At 38.4% G+C, this 24,530-nt stretch overlaps 3 long non-coding RNA genes across 12 annotated transcripts in view; 2 read left to right on the top strand and 1 right to left on the bottom strand.

Moving 5' to 3' along the window:
* Nucleotides 1–273: 273 nt before the first annotated feature.
* LOC135101152 (uncharacterized) lies at nucleotides 274–5,620 on the top strand. 4 transcript variants are annotated; one of them, XR_010269070.1, is made up of 4 exons: nucleotides 274–407; nucleotides 4,199–4,360; nucleotides 4,802–4,947; nucleotides 5,230–5,620. It is a non-coding gene; the product is annotated as an uncharacterized LOC135101152 (long non-coding RNA). The 4 variants fall into 4 exon arrangements; XR_010269069.1 differs by having other exon boundaries at nucleotides 276–433; XR_010269068.1 differs by lacking the exon at nucleotides 274–407 and adding an exon at nucleotides 1,906–2,092.
* A 3,347-nt stretch (nucleotides 5,621–8,967) lies between these two features.
* LOC135101155 (uncharacterized) lies at nucleotides 8,968–17,541 on the bottom strand. Of its 5 annotated transcripts, XR_010269079.1 has the most exons (4): nucleotides 13,403–13,494; nucleotides 11,904–12,065; nucleotides 11,319–11,464; nucleotides 8,968–9,224 (listed from the first exon to the last, which is right to left on the bottom strand). It is a non-coding gene; the product is annotated as an uncharacterized LOC135101155 (long non-coding RNA). The 5 variants fall into 5 exon arrangements; XR_010269077.1 differs by lacking the exons at nucleotides 8,968–9,224; nucleotides 13,403–13,494 and adding an exon at nucleotides 17,350–17,541 and having other exon boundaries at nucleotides 10,275–11,464; XR_010269076.1 differs by lacking the exons at nucleotides 8,968–9,224; nucleotides 13,403–13,494 and adding an exon at nucleotides 13,499–14,406 and having other exon boundaries at nucleotides 10,275–11,464.
* Nucleotides 17,542–18,035: 494 nt separating this feature from the next.
* LOC135101154 (uncharacterized) overlaps nucleotides 18,036–24,530 on the top strand; it is an 8,801-nt gene continuing 2,306 nt past the window's right edge. The window contains exons 1-5 of one of the 3 annotated variants that reach the window (XR_010269074.1): nucleotides 18,036–18,053; nucleotides 20,368–21,162; nucleotides 21,317–21,542; nucleotides 23,164–23,271; nucleotides 23,547–23,673. This is a non-coding gene — a long non-coding RNA (uncharacterized LOC135101154). Of the gene's footprint in view, nucleotides 18,054–18,927; nucleotides 21,163–21,316; nucleotides 21,543–23,163; nucleotides 23,272–23,546; nucleotides 23,674–24,530 lie in introns of those variants that run through there. The other 2 variants (XR_010269072.1, XR_010269073.1) reach the window with 2 other exon arrangements.

The following is a 24,530-nucleotide window of genomic DNA, read 5'->3' on the forward strand; positions in this document are numbered from 1 at the left end:
CTAAGATGCCTTGAGCCAAAATGAAACGTTATTGGAGTTAGCCAGAGTTAGCCAGGCCGCCACTGTCTAGAGCGCGCCGGCATTCTGTTTATGTTTTTTAATGTTCTGAAGTGAATGACGCTCAAATATTAGCAATAACAGATAGATTAGTTTATTTGTTTACACGTGTGGAGTTTAGAAGGGTTTATTTTTCAGTGGTTAGCGGTTTATTGAAGGAAATGCGTCGCTGTGTAGAAGTTTCTGCTATGGAATTATTACGATAGCTCCTGGTTATTCAGTGTGTGCAGTGGCCAAGTGGGGGAAGGACGCTGTCTTGCCCTCACTTGTTATGCCAGCCACCTCAAGTCCCTATAGTTGTGTAGACGTTCTGTTCTCCCTGTCACTCACCAACAGAATCACGGCCTTTGGTAAAAACAGTGGCATGGTGGATTAGGTAGGAAGCTGCCACGCGTGATTTGGGAAATAAAATATGATGTGATGTATTCGATATTAGCTACTGTTTTTGTTTTGTAATGCAGTTTAGTACAGAGCAGAAATTCGTGTTACCAAATGGTTCAGCTTCTTACTTAACTTTTATAAATTAGAGATCTATTTAGGTTTTCAGAGGTATTTTCGTGACTAGGGAAAAAAATAATCCAGCTCTACGTGTTTCTTATGTAATTCAACTTATTACACAACAGGAATCCGTGTTATCATATCTTCCCGCGTCTTATCTGAACTTTTATCATGTTCTGGTCTGTTATTTAGGTTTTCAAAGGCATTTTCATGACTAGCACAAAAATCCATCTATTCTTGTTTGTTCTGTAATTTTTATATAACAGAAGAGAAACTCGTATCCTCAAACGATCTGGCGTCTTATCTCTCTTAACTTTGATCAGGTTCTAGTATAAATTATGTACGTTTTTATGTTTCTGGGTAAAAAAGAAAACATCTATCTTCCCTGTTTATTCTGTAATTCATTTAACTACAGCAGAACAAGAACAACATGCTAAAACATTCCGGTTGCGTTGCGAGAAGTTTTGTGGAGCAGTTGTGAAATATCGTCTGTTGCTGAATTATTGACGTGTCCTTAAGCTTCACCTATATTGTAATAGCACGTGTTTCTTGATTTCTGACCTGGTGTTCTAGAGTGTATGGTGTCTTATATAGGGAACAGTGAGAAAGGACCTTCACTCCTCTCCCTGTGTCTTATATAGGGAACAGTGAGAAAGGACCTTCACTGCTCTCCCTGTGGTTCAGTGGCTGATGTCTCTTCTTATTTTTTTTTCTTCTCCTTCGTCACTCGGTCAAGAAAACCGAACCGTCCCCTTTACAAGATAAAACCCCTCTGTAACCTGGCTTTGGTCTGTATGACATCAAAGCGCTCCACTCCCTCCCTTATCCACTCTTTAAATTCCCTTATACTCTTTACCCAATCTTAATAACCCTAGGAACACCTCAGCAATATAATATCTTAAGAGTCTTCTGTGGAATCAACTCAGACAGGTTTGAATTACTTGAATCGCGTTGACACACCTTCTCCTCACACTCCGTCTCTTAAACGTCCTTTAAATTCCCCTATACTCTTTACCCAAGCTTATTAACTCCATAGATACTTTCTTACTACAATATCTTAAGTCTAATACGTAATATCAGAGGCTGGAATTGTTTGAATTTCGCGCGCAAACATCCGCTCTTCACACCATCTAAATTGTGTTATACTCCTTATCCAAGCCTACTAACCCTAGGAACACTTCAGAACTACAATATCTTAATAGTATAGTGCGGAATGATGCCTTTACACGCTTCAGTTACGCTCTAATAAACTCCTTTCAATAGCGAGAAAATATGAGCTGTCAAGTGAATGGCATCTACCATCACCATGACAACGGGTCGTGAACAGCCAATCCCAGCCCACCATTTCATCCGGGACCTCAAGATGGCCACACTGATACAATATAGTTTAATTTCCAGCCAAGATGAGAGTTAACCGAGACATATATGGTGGATAAAAAGCTCTTAAAAATATGGGTGTTCCGAGGAAAGTATACCACTAGGGAATGTGGGTTACATTAGTAATGGAGGAATATTTTGAGAGCAGACGAAACTAAAGGTACAGTTACTAGTTAGTGTTTTTGTGTGTTTGGATGTGTGTGTCGTGGAGGAGTGATCTGTGCCTGTCCTTGTGGCTGTATGATGAACCAGGCGTGAGTATTCAGCATTTGACCAAACACACGCACGCAGAGACTGTCCCTTTAAACCTTCGTCCCTTTAAACCGTACCCAAACAAACGCTTTCGATTCCCGTAGGCAGACCAGGCTACCTCTCTCTGACCGCCGCCCCATGTCACTTATTTTTAGTCATATGCTCCTAATGAGAGAGTAACCGGCCGTCTAGGGGGACTGGGAGTAGGCTGGGACCGTTAACTGGTTATTTAACAGAGTAGAAGATGAGAGAGAGACTGGGTATGTGTGATGGATGAGTGACAGGGAATAGAAGGGTGTAAGCTGTTTGACGTAAGGGTGACAGGCTGTGTGCGTCCGTGTGTACATGTATGTGGGTGGGTGTGGGTGACTGGTTGGGTGTGTGTGTGTATTACCCTTGTGAGACCCTCTGTGTGTGTGTGTGTGTGTGTGTAGGGAGGGAGAGACACGTGAGTAAAGAAGGGAGGATGGGGGTCAGGAAAGAGGAGGAAGAGGGCTGACTGGGTGAACCTCTTAAAGATAGTATTCAGAAATTAGGTGTTTTCTTGGCTTCGCTGAGTCACTGTGTTAGGGAAGAGGAAGAGGAGGAGGAGGAGGATATAGAAGTGATATAAGCATAGGTAGGTTTTAAGTTAGTATTAAGTTAGTATTAGTATTTATAGTTAGTATTTTAAGTTAGTAGGTTAGGCTATGTAAGTTGAAGTGTATTAGATTGTAAGGCTAAGTAAGGTTAGGTTAAGTTAGGTTAGGTTAGGTAAGTTAAGGATAGGTTAGACTAGCATAGTTTAGGTTATATTAGATGAATTTACATTAACTTGCATAGGTTAGATTAGATTAGATTAAAGTAAGATTTGGATGACATAGGTTACGTTAGATCATGTTAAGTTATAGCAGATTAATTTAGGTTAGTTAAGGTAATTGAGTTAGCAAAGGTTGCATTAGGTTAAACTAGCATAAGTGAAGAAGTTAAGTTAGGTTAGGTGAGGAATTATTAGGTTAGATGAGAGGAGGTTAGGTGAGGTGAGGTTTGGTTAGATTAGGTTAGGTTAGGTTACAGTGAGGCGTCTTGAAGTCATGAGAGGCATTGGCGGGGACAGAGATGGTACCTTGCCAACTCCACCAGAGAGAGAGAGTGAGAGCAGAAGGGGTCAGACTACTGTTTCATTTAAGGAGTCTTTAAAATTAGCTTCCCTATGTTAATGTGTTAGTTTTCATATTTATTGAGAGAGAGAGAGAGAGAGAGAGAGAGAGAGAGAGAGAGAGAGAGAGAGAGAGAGGCAATATGGTGTAAGTAAAGGAACTAAAAATGTACTTCAAATGGCTTGATTCTCTCTCTCTCTCTCTCTCTCTCTCTCTCTCTCTCTCTCTCTCTCTCTCTCTCTCTCTCTCTCTCTCTCTCTCTCTCTCTCTCTCTCTCTCTCAATAAATATGAAAACTAACACATTAACATAGGGAAGCCAATGTTCATGCTCATTTACTCCCGACCCCAACCATTGCTAATATAGACTTCACTTTCATCCAGGTAGAAAATAAATCTTGTAAAATAACATTAGGTCTCGTCTATCATCCTCTAATCCAGTCACCTGCTATGGACAAAAAAACTTTATGACCTTATTGCGGACATTTGTTGCATTAATAATTGCATAATTATGGGGGATTTTAATGATCCAGTCACTTTCAAGACATCTTTATTCATTCTACAGCCACATCCTGTGTTAGAACTGGGAAGAAATTGCAAAATGTATTCTTTTTCAATGCCAACTTTACGTCTTGTAGATGGTTATGAAGGAGACTGCATGCATTGCTTCTGATGCTGCTAATTGTTTTGTTTCACAGTGAAAGGCTTTAAATGTAGTTGGAAAATGTCATAGGAAAAAATTGTAGTTAATATTGGATGCAAAATATCAAAGTAAGATTAGCTAAAGAATTTTTAACATTGGGAATAGTAATCCATATATATACATATTGGAGTATATTTTTTGTAACAGTGTGAATGATAAGATTCCACTTTTCAGTGTTGCCACGGTGACGGTGGTGGTGGACATGACACAGATGCGGGAGGTGGAGTTTGTGCCCGATGGAGACATGCAGCTGGACAAATTGTGTTGGTCATTGGTCAGACTGGAGTTTACATGTGTACCTCCTTCACCATCATTGGTGGACACTTCACCATGAGTGTTAGTGAAATGTGCTCTCTTTCTTACTTTATTTGTATATCACAAAAATTTAAGGCCAGTTAGTTGTCTAGACTTTAAGTCTTAAAATGAGAAAATAAATCTACATAATTTTTTAAAAGGAAACAGTTAAGGCATTGTAAAGTAAAAGTCAAAATATATTTTGGTTATTATTTTTTTTTTGCAATCAACAACTTTCATGTATAATGAAATCAATACATTCATCAAACTTAATATCACATTTAATAACAGCTAGAGATACCAATTTGCAGATGTCTATGGAAAATTTGTATGATAATCTTGTGGCCAACAAGAAAGGATATAATGAATGATGACTTATTATTGTAAGAAATCTTTGGGAGTTGTTGTTGTGTACTTCCACATTCCATGGAGACAGCTTTTTCCTTCACTTTTCACCATTTAAAAATGTGATAATTTCAACAGGATGCTTGAGCTGTCACGGTGTTGCTGGTGCTGTGTGCCATCATCACCCTGACACAGACCACCCTGCAGACACCTTAATCCTGGGTGCCACACGTCGCTGCTGCTACAACTCAGAGCAACAAGAGCACAAGCCAGGAAGGGAAATGGTAACTTCTCACTTAATTTGTTGTTTATTTGAGGGCCTAATGACAAAGACATAATGGAATGAGTATTTGTGAATGTTTGTTTATATCTAGATACACCAACAAGTGATGGTGTGGCTCTGAGCCACTGTAGTAGGGATGTTATTTAAGGGTAGGAAGTTGCAAATGCTCACCTAACAATTGCACCTTAGTAGAAAAACACAAACAGGAAATTTATGCAAGTTTTTATCCTTATATAAAATGTTGTATTGCATCAAACCTCCATACATTACTGTCTCTATCCAGTATGAGACCGGTGTTCAGGAAGCACAAGCATGTGCTGAATAACAAGAAGCCGGCGTGGCTCAAGAGGAAGAGTGAGTAGGACGAGAAAAAACAGAACAAATAAATCCCCTACACGTGTTGTCTCCATTGACACAAGCCATGACAAGCTTGTCCATCCCTGAGTGCTAAGGAGCAGTGTGTTCAACTGATGATGTGGAAACTTGAGACAGCCAATCATTTAATGGACTTTAGTAGGTTTTGTCACCAGTCCTCTGTGTGTCACTCACTACATTTTGAAATTTTTACTTGTTCTATTTAATTTTGTGTGTATGTACACAATGTTTATGGTCAATAAACTGTTCATAAAAACTATTTATCTGTGTGAGTAAGATAAAAGCAGTTATTATTATTATTATTATTATTATTATTATTATTATTATTATTATTATTACATATTTTCCTTGTATTTAAATATTATTATTATTATTATTATTATTATTATTATTATTATTATTATTATTATTATTATTATTACATATTTTCTTTGTATTTAAATATTATTATTATTATTATTATTATTATTATTACATATTTTCCTTGTATTTAAATATTATTATTATTATTATTATTATTATTGTTATTATTATTATTATTATCATGCATTTTCTTGTATATAAATAAAATACTGTAACTGATTTTTTTTTTTTTTTTATCCATTTAGACTCTCTCTCTCTCTCTCTCTCTCTCTCTCTCTCTCTCTCTCTCTCTCTCTCTGTCTCTCTCTCTCTCTCTCTCTCTCTCTCTCTCTCTCGAATAAAATGACTGGTGAGGAACTCATTAAAGTGCTAAAAATTCCATTAAACTACGAGAAATAAGACAAATAATTATTATTTACCTAATAACACAAACAAGGAATAATAAACAAAACTTAAGCCAGAAAACACGAAAAGATAAAACTATCATATCAAGAAATACGTAGTTTTAAAAAATCATGAATATCAAATAAATAGCTCACATATAATCAGTAAACACGTAAGGAACAGTAAATAACCAATAAAGCCAGTTCATTGCAAGGGCCAGAGTCGGAAAGTAAAAAAAAAAAAAAAAAAAAAAAGTACCAAGACTAAAACAGGGAATTAGACAAATGACAATTAATAAGCACATAAGGAATAATGAATAAACAAAAATTAAGCCAGGAAGACTATTATAATTATTGCAAGGAGATAGATAATATGTACGTGTATGTGAATTCCAGGTTAAATAAAATGCTCAAATGTAGCCAATAGCACGCCCACAGCAAGCCATAAGTGAAGGTGTTCCTCAAGGTAGGGAAGGTGGGGGGAGGGGGGTTGGTTATAAACTATTGGGGGGATAACAGTTCCAATGACTATTAAGTAATGACGCATCCAGTTTGGCGTGTGTGTATTTTTTCGCGTTGTGATAATCTAAAGGTTTTCTCGCGTTTTTATTTTGATTTATTGATTTATTTCATTTATTTATTCATTTATTTTGGCAGGTGTTATATTTGTTAAGTGTTTTAAGTATAACTGAGGCTCATTGCATCAAAACTCCATTCATAACCTTCGTGGGACGGTTTAATTTGGCAAGGTTTTTTTTTTCGCACTTTGGGTTTCGTAGTAAATTATGCATTTTCTCTTATTTTTCTTTGCTGGTATTGTTTTCATTAAATTACTATAAGATTACTGTGTGTATTTGCTTAAATATTATTGCTTCTTTATATTAGATATCGTATTAAGAGAGAGAGAGAGAGAGAGAGAGAGAGAGAGAGAGAGAGAGAGAGAGAGAGAGAGAGAGAGAGAGAGAGAGTTAATATACTGCTTGATAGCTATCATTTACTTCTCATTCCTTGAGTGAATCTGCTTAAATGCCACATTAATAAGACCTAAATTGCGTACAACAGGCAGAAGTACAAGTAACATCTTATTTTGCGTTCAGAAAGACGAAATGAATACTAAATCAACTTACGGGGTCATAACAATTACACCACCAGATAATTCACAGCTAAAAGCAACAAATACATGAATAATCCTGTAGAACTCCCTTCGACTCCATATACGACTGGAAAGTTGGGGCGCCTTTCCCCCCCACCCTCCACTACCACGCCTTCTTTTTTTAATCAGCCAGTCAAGCAATAAATCAATCCCTTCGTGAATCATATCCATTTCCAGGTGTCACCCCCATCCCTAGATCTCTCATTCTGTCACGTATGAACAAGTACAAAGGGCAAGCCAGCTGTCTCTTTTAATATTCTTGCCTGAAATAAGATTACAAATGAGGGTCTATTAATCATCCATTAAATAATCCATTTTTATTGCTTTCTCATTCTTCTTGCTCTGTGTATTGTTAAATTGGATGGTTCTATCATTGTCCCTTCCTGTGTTTTAGTGTGCCATTACCTGTCCTCTCTTCCAGCTGATATTAACCTTGTACTTAAATAGACTGGCATAACTTTACAATTTATACACAAATAACAACATAAACCAATAATGCATTGATATTATGCATGATAGGAGTGGACATTTCCACTCTACATCATTAATGAATGCATGATGAGACGCACACTATTACAAAGCTAATGAGTTCAATACAAACACTCAATAACAATTTCAATAACTTTATTAAAAATAGCAATCTTTATAAATCATGAAACCAGAAAACTTTAAGTACCTAGGGCTATAACATCAAATGCACAATAATGGAAACACTTTTTACACACACACACACACACACACACACACACACACACTCTTTAATGATATTTCCTAATATACAGTATAATTCCAAACAGAGAGAGAGAGAGAGGAGAGGAGAGGAGAGAGAGAGAGAGAGAGAGAGAGAGAGAGAGAGAGAGGAGAGAGAGAGAGAGAGGGAGAGAGAGAGAGAGAGAGAGAGAGAGAGAGAGGAGAGAGAGAGAGAGAGAGGAGGAGAGAGAGAGAGAGAGAGAGTGATGAACTACCTGGGGTCATAAATGCAAAGTACAGGTATCAGTCAGGCAAAGCATAGTGCTTGCCTGTCTCATATGGAATGTAAAAAACATGGCCTTCATATCATTCCAGACCTGGGATTATGGCCAAAAGTTACCAAGCAAGTGCTGAGCAAAATCCAGTAGAGTAATATTCAGTATCATTGAATTACTGACAAAGTAAAGATCATTATGTGCAATGATACTCACTACCTAGGAGCATTTCAGGTTACTACCAAGAGTCTGACCATGCTGGCAGGGATGGTTAGGCTACAAACACATTACATACTTCTCCATTCAAATCAGTCAGCTGATTAAATGGTGAGTTAAACCATTTTGATCATCTAAATCATATTAAGGCATTGGATGAGACCTGGACAGCTTGGGTCAACACCATACATAGGTACTCCACTACTCTGTGGGAGACACTTGATTGTGGCAAGAAGTCATCACAATACCAAACACCATCCTTGACAAAGCACAGCATGGCCCACTCATCCACAGGAACCCAGCCATCTCTAAGGAGCAAATTAATGCTGCCCAGTGTCACTCCTCATCACTTTTAGGGAATAAGTAGATCCCACCCCCCAGCACCATCTTTACATAGAATATAATACAGAGGACAAAGAAGGAATACAAACAGGGCACATGGTATGGTATAGAACACCAATCCTCACTTTTGGAAAACCGCAGCCACTCAGGAGACCAGCCAGTCACCATGGCTATCACCTGGGGATTCTTAGGAACAGGTGTTAGGTATAGAATGAGAGATAGAGAAAACTCCCAATACATTTCAAGTCTATACGCAATACAATTTCAAGTCTACATAGACAAAAAAATGTTCATGAATTAAATGCAATATTGTAAGTTTTAAATGTTATGTGGTACCTTAGATAGATGGACAGGTCACTTGAGAAGAGAAAATAAGAAATGTCTTAGGAAGAGTATTTTGTCATATGTATGAATATATATGACTGTATGACATAGATGACTGGTGAAGTAGATTTTGTCCCTTATCAGAGTGGTTGTGTAGCTGAAACAAATTAATGATTATCAAAACCTGAGACACACTTGAGCTGATTGGTGAATTACAGTTTCAGAATGGATGGAACATACATTGGGATGATTAAAACGACTCCAGTCATAAAGTAGACGAAAAAATACTGTAGGGAAGAATGTAAAGGAGTAAAATATGCAACAAAAGAAAGAAAGAAAGAGAGAGAGAGAGAGAGAGAGAGAGAGAGAGAGAGAGAGAGAGAGAGAGAGAGAGAGAGAGAGAGAGAGAGAGAGAGAGAGAGAGAGAGAGAGAGAGAGAGAGAGAGAGAGAGAGAGAGAGAGAGAGAGAGAGAGAGAGAGAGAGAGAGAGAGAGAGAGAGAGAGAGAGAGAGAGAGAGAGAGAGAGAGAGAGAGAGAGAGAGAGAGAGAGAGAGAGAGAGAGAGAGAGAGAGAGAGAGAGAGAGAGAGAGAGAGAGAGAGAGAGAGAGAGATTTCCATGTGAGAGTGTGGTTTTTAAGTATGCTATAGAGGACACACTTATTCATTCACTACACCCCCACAAACTTGCAATGTCCCCATAGCATAGTTACAGACAACATCCTCTCATATATAAGTTGGTGTCAATCTTTCTGTGATGTACTCCAGCCCAGAGACCCACAGCAGCATTAAGAGTGGAGAGAGAGAGAGAGAGAAGAGAAGACACACAGAATGGATGAATAGAGATGCTGTGGTTTGTAAAAATATGGTGTAAGGTCTGTTGGCTATGGTGGGAATGGTTTTCCAATCATTCCTCTCTTGCACAACCATTTTGCTTCATAAACAGGCATCTCTCTTTCATCTTCCCACCAAACACTGTTATTCCACCTTATATTTATGTATTTGCATGCTTATCTTCTCAAATTGTTCCCCTTCCATTCTCTCCACATGTCCGACTCTCTCCTTTCTGTGGTTGATCACTCACTCTGCTGTTCCTCCACATTCATGACTATATATGATGCACATGTGCTTTATAATCAATCAAATGTTTCACGTAGATGATGTGTTCATTCACACACAGTTCCCCCTCCTCCCTGTTTCATTCATTGCCATTTTGCTCTCTCTCTCTCTCTCTCTCTCTCTCTCTCTCTCTCTCTCTGTGTGTGTGTGTGTGTGTGTGTGTGTGTGTGTGTGTGTGTGTGTGTGTGTGTGTGTGTGTGTGTGTGTGTGTGTGTGTGTGTGTGTGTGTAAGAGCTCAGAGCTCATGGTGACTGATCTTTGGGTAGGACTGAGGCCAATGACACACCACACACTGGGGCAGCGAAGTCACATCACCTCGGGTTACATCCTGTACCTAGTTACTGCTAGGTGAACAGGGGCTACACATTAAGAGGCTTGTCCATCTGCTTCACCGTGCCCGGCATTCGAACCCGGGCCTTGTTGGTTGTGAGCCGAGCGTGCTAACCACTACACTACATGATGTGTAAGTGTGTGTGTGTGTTCTGTGTGTGTGTGTGTGTGTGTGTGTGTGTGTGTGTGTGTGTGTGTGTGTGTGTGTGTGTGTGTGTGTGTGTAGTGATGCAGCTGGGAAGGTCGTCTTATGGCAATTATTGATGAATGAAGGTAAAGGATGCGTGTCTATTACTTCTCTTTGTGCGTTTGTGTGTGTGTGTTTGTGTTTGTGTGTATACATAACACACACACATACACACACACATAAAAAAGTATTAATGACATGTGCATCCATTACCTTCATTTGTCAATAATTATCATAAGGCAACCTTCTCAGCCGCATCAGCACACACACACACACACACACACACACACACACACACACACACACACACACACACAGAAATTATATTAGAAATTATTATAAATTAGATAAGTTACCAGTGACGAGCCTAGGTGATGCCATGTATGTGAGCAACGCATGTTTTTAAGCATCTGGAACAAAGTGGTTAAAGGAAAACTTTTTGACTTGAAATGTAATTAGATTGATCACTTATTTTTCTGGCTGACATTGCTTTTGGAAGGTGGCACTTAAGATATGTGAATGGTGTATCTAGATATAAACAAACATTCACAAATACTCATTCCATTATGTCTTTGTCATTAGGCCCTCAAATAAACAACAAATTAAGTGAGAAGTTACCATTTCCCTTCCTGGTTTGCGCTCCAGTTGCTCTGAGTTGTAGCAGCAGTGACGTGTGGCACCCAGGATGAAGGTGTCTGCAGGGTGGTCTGTGTCAGGTGGATGATGGCAGACAACAGCAGCAGCACCATGACAGCTCAAGCATCCTGTTGAAATTATCACTTTTTAAATGCTGAAAAGTGAAGGAAAAACCTGTCTCCATGGAATGTGGAAGTACACAACAACAACTTTGAAAGATTTCTTACAATAATAAGTCATCATTCATTGTATCCTTTTTTGTTGGCCACAAGATTATCATACAAATTTTCCATAGACATCTGCAAATTGGTACCTCTAGCTGTTATTAAATATGATATTAAGTTTGATGAATGTATTGATTTCATTATACATGAAAGTTGTTGATTGCAAAAAAAAATAATAACCAAAATATATTTTGACTTTTACTTTACAATGCCTTAACTGTTTGCTTTTAAAAAAATATGTAGATTTATTTTCTCATTTTAAGACTTAAAGTCTAGACAACTAGCTGGTCTTAAATTTTTCTGATATACAAATAAACTAACAAACACAGCACATTTCACTAACACTCATGGTGAAGTGTCCACCAATGATGGTGAAGGAGGTATACATGTAAACTCCAGTCTGACCAATGAGCAACAGAATTTGTCCAGCTGCATGTCTCCATCGGGCACAAACTCCACCTCCCGCATCTGTATCATGCCCACCACCGCCGTCACCGTGGCAACACTGAAAAGTGGAATCTTATCATTCACAGTTACAAAAAATATACTCCCATATATATATATATATATATATATATATATATATATATATATATATATATATATATATATATATATATATATATATATATATGGATTACTATTCCCAACGTTAAAAATTCTTTAGCTAATCTTACTTTGATATTTTGCATCCAATATTAACTACAATTTTTTCCTATGACATTTTCCAACTACACTTCACCTAATCTAACTTAACCTCACCTCCTCTCATCTAACCTACTCATTCCTCACCTAATCTAACTTAACTTCTTCACTTATGCTAGTTTAACCTAATGCAACCTTTGCTAACTCAATTACCTTAACTAACCTAATTAATCTGCTATAACTTAACATGATCTAACGTAACCTATGTCATCCAAATCTTACTTTAATCTAATCTAATCTAACCTATGCAAGTTAATGTAAATTCATCTAATATAACCTAAACTATGCTAGTCTAACCTATCCTTAACTTACCTAACCTAACACACTATCTTAACCTAACCTCACCTCATCTTTTACACAGCCAAACCTTACTTAACCTTACAATCTAACACACTTCAACTTACGTGGCCTAACCTAACATCACCTATTCTTAACTAACCTCACCTAAACCTTACCGACACTAACTTAAAACCTACCTATGCTTACATCACTTCTATATCCTCCTCCTCCTCCTCTTCCTCTTCCCTAACACAGTGACTCAGCGAAGCCGTCAAGAAAACACGTAATTTCTGAATACTATCTTTAAGAGGTTCACCCAGTCAGCCCTCTTCCTCCTCCTCCTCTTTCCTGACCCCCATCCTCCCTTCTTTACTCACGTGTCTCTCCCTCCCTACACACACACACACACACACACACATACACACAGAGCGGGTCTCACAATGGTAATACACACATACATACGGACACTGACCCACCACACACACCCAGTCACCCACACCCACCCACATACATGTACACACGGACGCACACAGCCTGTCACCCTTACGTTAAACAGATTACACCCTTCTTCTCCCTGTCACTCATCCATCACACATACCCAGTCTCTCTCTCATCTTCTACTCTGTTACTTAACCAGTTACCGGTCCCAGCCTACTCCCAGTCCCCCTAGCCGGCCGGTTACTCTCTCATTAGGAGCATGACCCTAAAAGAATAAGTGACATGGGGCGGCGGTCAGAGAGAGGTAGCCTGGTCTGCCTACGGGAATCGAAAGCGTTTGTTTGGGTACGGTTTAAAGGGACGAAGGTTTAAAGGGACAGTCTCTGCGTGCGTGTGTTTGGTCAAATGCTGAATACTCACGCCTGGTACATCATACAGCCACATGGACAGGCACAGATCACTCCTCCACGACACACACATAAACAAACACACAAAAACACTAACTAGTAACTGTACCTTTAGTTTCGTCTGCTCTCAAAATATTCCTCCATTACTAATGTAACCCACATTCCCTAGTGGTATACTTTCCTCGGAACACCCATATTTTTAAGAGCTTTTTATCCACCATATATGTCTCGGTTAACTCTGATCTTGGCTGGAAATTAAACTATATTGTATCAGTGTGGCCATCTTGAGGTCCCGGATGAAATGGCGAGCTGGGATTGGCTGTTCACGACCCGTTGTCATGGTGATGGTAGATGCCATTCACTTGGCAGCTCATATTTTCTCGCTATTGAAAGGAGTTTATTAGAGCGTAACTGAAGCGTGTAAAGGCATCATTCCGCACTATACTATTAAGATATTGTAGTTCTGAAGTGTTCCTAGGGTTAGTAGGCTTGGATAAGGAGTATAACACAATTTAGATGGTGTGAAGAGCGGATGTTTTCGCGCGAAATTCAAACAATTCCAGCCTCTGATATGATTACGTACTAGACTTAAGATATTGTAGTAAGAAAGTATCTGTGGGGTTAATAAGCTTGGGTAAAGAGTATAGGGGAATTTAAAGGACGTTTAAGAGATGGAGTGTGAGGAGAAGGTGTGTCAACGCGATTCAAGTAATTCAAACCTGTCTGAGTTGATTCCACAGAAGACTCTTAAGATATTATATTGCTGAAGTGTTCCTAGGGTTATTAAGATTGGGTAAAGAGTATAAGGGAATTTAAGGAATGGATAAGGGAGGGAGTGGAGCGATTTGATGTCATACAGACCAAAGCAGAGGGGTTTTATCTTGTAAAGGGGACAGTTCTGTTTTCTTGACCGAGTGACGAGGAAGAAGAAAAAAAATAAGAAGAGACATCAGCCACTGAACCACAGGGAGAGGAGTGAAGGTCCTTTCTCACTGTTCCCTATATAAGACACCATACACTCTAGAACACCAGGCCAGAAATCAAGAAACACGTGCTATTACAATATAGGTGAAGCTTAAGGACACGTCAGTAATTCAGCAGCAGACAATATTTCACAACTGCTCCACAAAACTTCTCGCAACGCAACCGGAATGTTTTAGAATGTTGTTCTTGTTCTGCTGTAGTTAAATGAATTACAGAATAAACAGAGAAGATAGATTTTTTCTTTTTTACCCAGAAACATAAAAACGTACATAATTTCTACTAGAACCTGATAAAAATTAAGAAAGATAAGACGCCAGATCGTTTGAGGATACGAGTTTCTCTTCTGTTATATAAAAATTACAGAACAAACAAGAATAGATGGATTTTTGTGCTAGTCATGAAAATGCCTTTGAAAACTTAAATAACAGACCAGAACATGATAAAAGTTCAGATAAGACGCGGGAAGATATGATAACACGGATTCCTGTTGTGTAATAAGTTGAATTACATAAGAAACACGTAGAGCTGGATTATTTTTTTCCTAGAGTCACGAAAATACCTCTGAAAACCTAAATAGATCTCTAGAAATTTATAAAAGTTAAGTAAGAAGCTGAACCATTTGGTAACACGAATTTCTGCTCTGTACTAAACTGCATTACAAAACAAAAACAGTAAAAGGGTACTGTCACTTGCCTCAGACACCCGAGTTTATGTGAGGAAAAGAAGATGAGGTTTAGAAGAGGAGAGGTGGTGTTGTACAGATTGAAAATTAGATCTTAGACCGCGAATGTTGCACAAGTTAATGAAGAAAATGTTGAGGGGGTGTCAAGGCACTTAGGGTCGTCGACAGAAAGGCAGACAGACCTGGGGATGTTGACAGGTGAAGAATGAATGGGTCTCTCTCTCTCTCTCTCTCTCTCTCTCTCTCTCTCTCTCTCTCTCTCTCTCTCTCTCTCTCTCTGTCTGTCTAGTCATAAATATATTTCCCACTATCTCAATATTCCTCCATAGTTTAAATCCCTCCATCTCTTTTTGTCACCCTGGACTTGTCTGTCAGTACCTCTATTTTACCTAATATATCTAATTGGTAGCCATAATTTCTTGGTGTGTAGGTTATATTAAGTTTGTATCTTCAGTATCTCTCCATGTATAATCTTTAGATATCGTTATCTCTAAGTATTGCTGTGAAATTCTATAGTTTTTCATAATCTTGTTTCTGGAAATATACATTTTGTCATATCTCGATTATCATAATGGATTGTTTTTCGTAATTGAATTTATAATATTTATTCAATTAAGCTTATTTGTATATTTATTTATTTATTCGTTTATTTGTTTATTATATATTTCCCTGATATTTTTTTTTCTCTCTCGTCACAATAGATAGCATACGCGTGCAAAAATATATATTACTTTAATTTTTCATCCATTTCCTCGCACCCTCTGTGAAAACCCTCTGTGGTATGCTCATAAACTTGTGACCTTCGTGGCATCTCGTGGGGTCCTCTCTTTGATCCTCTTATATTACTGCTAGACCATTCTTTTCCCCTATTCAACATTTGAATTTCCAAAGACAAAATATGCTATTATCCAGGAAATAATGATGAAATAGAGATATCTTTAGTAAACAGCCAAAATAAGGAGTTTCAATTTATAGTAAAAAGTTTCAGATATCTTATAAGAGTGCTCTATAAATACTTGGATCCTCTTATACTGTGCATTCTGTCATCTATTGTTCTTGACGTCACATGGTTTTCTCTCAGGTCTAAGTGAATGTTTTCGTACCAGTGGGTTTTCTTATTTCATCGTTCAATGTAAATGTTTTGGTACAAATAAATTAGTATATGGTGTTTATTTTCTTGAGATTTTGATCTAGTTACATGCACAATAATTTAATAAACAAGATGTATTCGTTTGAGGCAGTAGACTTGATGTACCGCGGTGAGATATTATTTGTCTTTTATATAAACACACCAAACTGTGTTAAAATATTACGAAAATCAGCAAATTCCTTGTTTTTCGTTCAAAATTTAGGTTCAGAGGCCACTGATAGACAATGTAGCTTTGAATAGATATCTTAGGCAAACCTGTGTTTTTCTGTTGATTTATTCTGTTTCTGTATTGCAAAACTTTTGCAAACATTGACTCCATTTGTTTTGTATATTGGTAAACTAAACAAGATGCAAACGGTCCAAACCTAACGCAACACAGTGCATGCCTTGATATCGTCGCTAATACTACAACATTTACAATTTATAACCAGAAACAAGGTTTTCCACAGACTGGTAGATATAATTAGATACACATTTAATCGTTGCACAATACTTTGGCAACACAAAGATAGAAATACTTTTATTGCTAAGGAATCTATACAAAAAGATATATTTCTCGTGATGTAATGCATTTAACGGTTTTACCCCCCCAAATCACCTCCCTATCACCTCCCCGTCCTCTGACTCCTCCCCATCTCCTCATTTACCCCCCTCCCCACCAAACCCAAAGGGACCCAACCCACCCCTTCCAGTTTTTAGGGGGGACTTCGCTTTGCGGAAATAAATTTTGCCAATATCTCTTCCGTGTGTCGAGGAACTTTGACAAAATCTGGATAAATATTTGGGCATTGATAATTTCTAAATATTCATTGTGTTTGAGCAGCGAAATGATCGTGAAATGAAGTGAAATATTACGCAAATCTCGTTCAGAATGCTGGAAATTGTCACATTCAGAGCATTTCGTGACTTTGCAGGGTAAATATGCAAGATACGCTGTGGATTAGTGATTGCACATGGGTAATGCAATGGTGGCCACGTCTTCCCACCTGAACAACACCATTGCAGGGTCCTGTGCACGTGATGACAGCGTGGAGCGACATTAACACGTTCACGGCAGCCACACCCGACCAATAACCGTCTCTTGAAGTATTTCCAGTTATTTCATTCTTAGTAACTGATAAACCTATGGATTACACCCACTCACTGCCTTCCCAGGATGATTATTCAGTTGCTCTCTCTAAACTGAGCGCGGAGCGGCCGGCGGGGCAGGCCGAGGCAGCTTCCCAGCAGCTGCCCAGTGCGCCGCGGGCCGCCGTGGTCCTCTCCACTCTACACCTTTGCCTTACATGTCATGCTGGCTGGTGGTGACTGTTCTGCTCCATCCCACTAAATATCAGCTGGTGTAGGATGTCTATGTATATGTATATGGCGAACTGGCAACTGTGGGACCAGCGGCGCCCGTGAGTCGCGCCGCGACCAGTGTTGCCAGATTGGGCTACTAATCGCAAATTGGGCTACTTTCTGATGTGCTGCGCTACTAAATTTTGACGTCTGCGACTTGCGACTTTTTGGGCTACTTTGGAATGTGGTTGGGTTAATATATATGCTTTCGTCATAAAGTAGGTACACGTATTTTCTCTCAAAGATATCACTTAGATATTTTTGTCATCTAATTAAAGAATAAGTTTCCGATCTTTGTATATACCTCTGGGCAAAGTCATCGAAATTAACGAATATTTATAATGCCTATAAACTCTTTAGTCTTTTGATCCACATACATTAGCATTACTGATTAAAAAAATGAGTAATGAATGGTTGGCAACTTGGCTGCCGCAGTCCGCCAGGCGCGAGGTATTATACTCGTACGTGTCTAGTACTGTCTACTTCACGTCTCCACGACAGTATACGGTAGCTTCCTTCGAATTCCGCTGCGAACACATCACACTCACTCCTTTGTATACCACACGTGTCTTTATTCTTTCTTCTACACCCATACCAAGATTGTGTGTTTGTGTCTTGTCTTCAGTTAAAAAAAGTTCTCGCTAGCTACTGCAGAAAAAGGAGGAGGAAGAGATAGTGTCTGTGTGTGAATAACTGAGGGATAGCAAGTGGGAGAATAAGAACAGTGAAGAATAAAAAGACACGTAAACCAGCACAACACGGAGGACAAACAAATGAGGAAGAGGTAGTGAGTCTGTGTGTGAATGAATAACTGGGGCATACCAAGTGAAGAAGACGAAGGAGGAGGAGGAGCAAGAAAAATAATTAAAGAGTTTGTGTGTGTGGGTAACTGTGACATAAGATGTGAACAAGAACTGTGCATAAGGCAAACCAGTGGAACATAACAAAACTAAAGACTCATAAGAAGACGATGAAGTAGAAGGAGTTTGAGTGTGTGTGGGTAACAGTGACATAAGACGTGAACAAGAACAGTAAATGAGGCAAACCATTGGAACATTACAAAACTAAAGACTCATAAGAAGTAGGAGGAGAAAGGAAAATTAATTATTGAGTGTGTGTGGATAACTGTGGCATTAATAAAATAATAAGAACATTAAAATATAACAATAGTGAAATAATACAACAAACAAACAAAAGACAAAAAATAACAATAAGAAACAGAAAGAAAAAGAAGAAGGTAGTGAGAATCTGTGTGAATAACCGTACACAGAAGAAGAAAGAAAACGAAGAAAGAAAGAAAAGAGAAAACAACAGAAAGAAAAACGAAGAAAACAAGATAAAAAAAAAAAAAAAGATAAAGGAGAAGAAAGTACAACAAGATAAAGAAAGAACAAAAATAAAACGAAGGAGAAGGAAGGACGGAAGGAAGGACAAAAAGACGAAGGAAAGAAGAAAGGACACAAACCAACTCTCAACACCCACCACCACCACTAAAATTTCCGCACCCTCAGTCACTGACCAACAGTTGTGAGACGTACTGCTCATAGTTGCTGTCCATTATTAGCGTGGTACATAGACTGTGGCCGCTGAGACTTGCAGAAATGGGGAAGTGGGCCAGATATTCTAAGTGGTTCCAGTGTAGTTGGTTGAAAGAACCACAGTTTGGAAAGTGGCTTGTAGAAGTGAAACATGATGATAAAAAAGCTTACTGTAAAGTGTGCAAAGCCGAACTCAGGGCACATAAAAGTTATCTGAAAAAACACAGTGAAACAGAAGCACATTCAAAACATGAAGAAAATTCCTAGTGCTAAGCAAATGAGTGTGAAAAGTCTCTTTCAGAAAGTTGACACAAATAAGAAATCTGAGATTAAATTGTCAGTTTACGTTGCTTGCCACTCTTCCATTCAGTCAGTTGACCATTTAAGTGAGTTATGGAATGATCTGCCGTGTACTTCAAGTACTGAAAAGTTGCGGTTGCACAGAACAAAATGTAGTGCACTTATCAAAAAAGTAATTTCACCAGCTTTACTTGCAGAGCAAGTTAGTGATCTGAAAAATTCTCCATTTTCACTTATATTGGATGAGTCTACTGATATCGCATGCGCAAAACATTTGTGCGTATGTGTCAGGTACTACAATGTAAGGCTTAACAAAGTTGTGTCGCAATTCCTAGGGCTTATACCAGTCACAAGTGCAACAGCTGAAGCAATATATCAGCATGTGAAAGACTACTTTAATGAAATTGGAGTCAATTTAAATCACTGCTTTGCCATAGGGACTGATGGAGCTTCCAGCTTGTGTGGACAACACCACTCATTCTACACACTTTTGAAAAAGGATATTCCAGATTTAGTGTTAGTGAAGTGTGTCTGCCATTCTCTGCATCTGGTATGCAGCCATGCTTCAGAGAAAATGCCATCAAATATAGATTATATGCTAAGAGAAACATACAACTGGTTTCATAGATCAGCAATCAGACGTGAAGCATACCTTGACATATACAAACTGCTTAATGATGGTAATGAGCCCCTACAGTTAGTACCTCTTTCTGGGACTAGATGGCTAGCCAGAAGCAACAGTGTGAAAAGAGTTCTGGATCAGTGGGATGTTTTGAAGACACATTTTGAAATAGCTTCTTCATCTTGTGGTAAATATCTAGCAAGGGAACTTCATTCAATGTATGCTGATCATTCAAATGAGTTGTATTTCACTTTCTTGAAACCTGTTCTAAGTCAGTTTGAAAAGATCAACCTTCTCTTTCAAAAAGAAGCAGCAGACCTTTGCAGTCTCTTGAATGAATTGGAAAATCTAACATTTTCAGTGCTCAGAAGAATAATTTATCCAACGAGTGTAAAACTTGATGTGGATATGAATTTTAAGTCCATTTTTCTTCCACTTGAAAAAGTAGACTTTGGGTACGAGTTTACTGTGCTTTTGGAAAACAAGAGGAAGATGAACTTGATTTCAGAGGAAAACAAGCATGCCATACAAGCTAGATGTCACGCGTTTCTCGTAAAAGCATCTGAAGAACTTCTTGCTCGTGTCCCACGTAACATTGCAACCTTGAAACAGATAAAAAATCTATCACCAGCAATATGTTTGAGCCACACAAGACCTCCATTTTCTGAGCTTCCATTATCTCTGGCTGAACAAGCAAAACTCCCTGAGATTGAAAACCAGTGGCGAACAGCCTTACATACTGATTGGCATCAAATAATTGAAGGTGACATACCTCAGGATGGTTCAGTGTTCTGGTCCAAATCTGCTACATTAAAAAATGCAGGTGGAGAACTCATTATGAAAGACCTGGCAGAATTTGCTCTGAAAGTGTATAGCCTTCCTATTAGTAATGCCTTAGTAGAGCGCGTATTTTCAAAAGTAACTGCAGTTAAAACTAAAGTGAGAAATCGTATGGGTTTAGGACTCTTAACTTCTATTCTACGAATCAAAACCTCCCTGAAAGAAAAAGGCATGTGCTGCAATACATTTGAGCCTCCAGTGTCCATGCTGCATTATGATTCATCTATATATAAGGATGAAAAAATAGAGGAGGACGAGGAAAACCTGCTACAATCATTGCAGCTGATCTAAGAAAATCTCTGGCCTCCTGCTTTTGGTAAGTATAATAATTTATACTTGAAATCTTAAAATCATTAATCTGTAACCTTTGAGCTAGCGGGCCGTGTGTGTGTGTGTGTGTGTGTGTGTGTGTGTGTGTGTGTGTGTGAACAGGATTTGGGCTACTTTGTCTGTGAATTTGCTACTTTTAGGGAACCTTTCTGCTACTTTTGATGAGTCTCATCTGGCAACACTGGGCCATCCCTCGGGCAGTCCCCCCCAAGATTTAGCCTCGGGTGGGTGTACGCTGCCTTTGGTCCCTTTCCCTGCCTTTGTTCTACACTGTTTGTTCTCGCAATACAGGAGAAGAGTGTAGGTAAATAGTTTGTGATCTCAAGAGAACACAAGAGTCCGTGAAATGAAGAAGGACTGAGAAAAGTGAGTATATTATGGTGAGATGGTGTGTGTGCGTGTGTGTGTGTGTGCCAGCGCGTGGCTTGTGACCATTTCCTTCTGTTGCTGGCCACGAGCTTTTTCTTGGTTATGTCAGGTCTCCACCACTGCCACGTGTAGGTCTGGAGGTCAGGTCAGGTCATGTCAGGTCACCATCAGTGTCACGTGTAGGCCTGGTGAGTTATTGCAGCTTGGTCATGATGCTCGTGTTATTTTTCAAGAGACGCAGGCCATCTTGCCGTTCCCTTAACGATGTATTTTATTGCATCCCCACTACGTGTTTGGACCTCGCAGCTTCCCGTATTTAGTTAATGCATCTTCACTACATGCCAGGCGTTATCTCGTGGTGTTTTGGTGTCAATTTCGCTTACTTATTTTATTTATATCTACACTAAGCCAACTAACTCCTTATTTCGTGTTTCGGCCTTGCATTTTTTTTCTTTTTTCTTATTTTCATCTTCCCTACATCAACTAACTGCTTATTTCATGTTGTGGCCTTGCAGCTTCCCTTATTTTCTTATTTTTCATCTTCGCTACATCAACTGACTGCGTATTTATTTGGATTTCCCCTTATTTTCTTATGTTCATCTTCACTACTCTAACCAACTGATTTCGTGGTATTTTGGCCTTGCTTTTTTTCACTTATTTATTTTTCATCTTCTTCATCTTCATCTTTTTTCATCTTCACTACGTAAGTCTTATTTCTGATTTTGGCCCCTGTATTTTTTATTTATTTATTTATTTATTTATTTATTTATTTATTTATTTATTTTTTATATATAACCACTATACCAACTAAGTCATTTTGTTATTTTTGGTGTTGTATTTTCCCTTATCTTGTTATTTTAATATTTCGTTAACATCCTGACTACGTTTCCTGTTATTATTTTTTTCCCCTCATCTTCCTTTAATATTTCCGTATAATAATAATAATAATAATAATAATAATAATAATAATAATAATAGCAGTAAATTTAAGACTTTCGTAAATTTAACTTTATAAAAACAGCATAATTGGAATAGAAGGTTCATTGGGATTATATCACGTCTTTTCAAACTTTTCTTAAATGAAGTTAGGCTGGTGAATTCTCTAATATTAAAAGTGACATCATAATTTTTCGTCCTAAGTACAGCAAAAAATATTTGAACAGAGTTTGTGTGTATGTTGGTTACCTGTTTAGGGATAGCGTGTACCTTGTGTGTTGTAATTATAATTTATTGTTTTCTACTTATAAGATGCAATGTCCAGCTTAATTCACAAGTTTTTAAGATATTTAATGCTTTAAGTAATGTGTGTGTGCGTTCGTTAAAATTACTGTTGCTTATTATCCTGACAATCTCTCTCTCTCTCTCTCTCTCTCTCTCTCTCTCTCTCTCTCTCTCTCTCTCTCTCTCTCTCTCTCTCTCTCTCTCTCTCTCTCTCTCTCTCTCTCTCATATCCCCTTTTTTATTAATTTGCATATCTTTAATATGTGTCATTTTTTATTCTGTTCATTTATTAATTCTCTCTCTCTCTCTCTCTCTCTCTCTCTCTCTCTCTCTCTCTCTCTCTCTCTCTCTCTCTCTCTCTCTCTCTCTCTCTCTCTCTCTCTCTCTCTCTCTCCAGGTGTTGCCATGACAGGCCATGTTTGTCTGCCTGTCTGTCTGTCTGTCTGTCTGTCTATCTGCCCAGGTGTTGCCATGACAGGCCAGGTGAGTGCCCGCTAATTACCAGGTGAGGAGGAAGACATATACTGAGGTATATGTAATTTTGTTTTATTTTATTTTATTTTGTTTTGTTTTATGTTATTTATTTATTTATCTATTTATTTAATTAATTAATTAATTTATTTATTTATCAATTTATTTATTTTATTTATTTATTTATTTTTATTTATTTTTATTTATTTTTTTACTATCTCAATATTAAGGTTGAACCCATAACTTGTCCTGCCTCCTCCTCCTCCTCCTCCTCCTCCTCCTCCTCTTATATTTTATTTGATCTTTCAGGAGAAGAAAAAAGAAGAAAAGAGGAGGAGAAAGAGAAGATGAATGAAATGGAGTCCATCATTACAGAAGGAGAGGAAGCAGAGGAAAAGGCAGTCCTATACTTCTCAAGAAACTACAAGGTTCTTCTGTAAGTATTTACCTAGTTGTGCTTTGTGGGAAAAGAGTTATGCTCATGCTGGCCCTTCTCCATATCTTTTAATATCCAACTAAGCCTTGAATCCATGTGTACTTTATGCATTTACCGTCTCCTCATCCAGACTATTCCATACATCAATACTTCTATATGATGGCACCACTGATATCACATCTATTTCTAAAGCTGAACTCTTTGCTCAAACCTTTGCTAAAAACTCTACCTTGGAGGATTCTGGGCTTGTTCCTCCCTCTCCTCCACCCTCTGACTACTTCATGCCACCTATTAAAATTCTTTGCAATGATGTTTTCCATGCCCTCGCTGGCCTAAACCCTCAGAAGGCTTATGGATCTGATTGGGTCCCTCCTATTGTTCTCCGAAACTGTGCCTCCGTGCTTGCACCTTGCCTAGTCAAACTCTTTTCAGCTCTTTCCTTCTTGCTGGAAGTTTGCCTACATTCAGCCTGTTCCTAAAAAGGGTGACCGTTCTAATCCCTCAAACTACCGTCCTATTGCTTTAATTTCCTGCCTATCTAAAGTTTTTGAATCTATCCTCAACAGGAAGATTCTTAAATGTCTATCACTTCACAACCTTCTATCTGATTGCCAGTATGGGTTCTGTCAAGGCCATTCTACTGGTGATCTGGTTTTCCTTACTGAGTCTTGGTCATCCTCTTTTAGAGATTTTGGTGAAACTTTTGCTGTTGCCTTGGACATATCAAAAGCTTTTGATAGAGTCTGGCACAAAGCTTTGATTTCCAAACTACCCTCGTACGGTTTCTATCCTTCTCTCTGTAACTTCTCTCAAGTTTCCTATCTGACCGTTCTATTGCTGCTATGGTAGATGGTCAT

Source organism: Scylla paramamosain, chromosome 6, assembly GCF_035594125.1.
Source record: "Scylla paramamosain isolate STU-SP2022 chromosome 6, ASM3559412v1, whole genome shotgun sequence".
Lineage (NCBI taxonomy): Eukaryota > Metazoa > Arthropoda > Malacostraca > Decapoda > Portunidae > Scylla > Scylla paramamosain.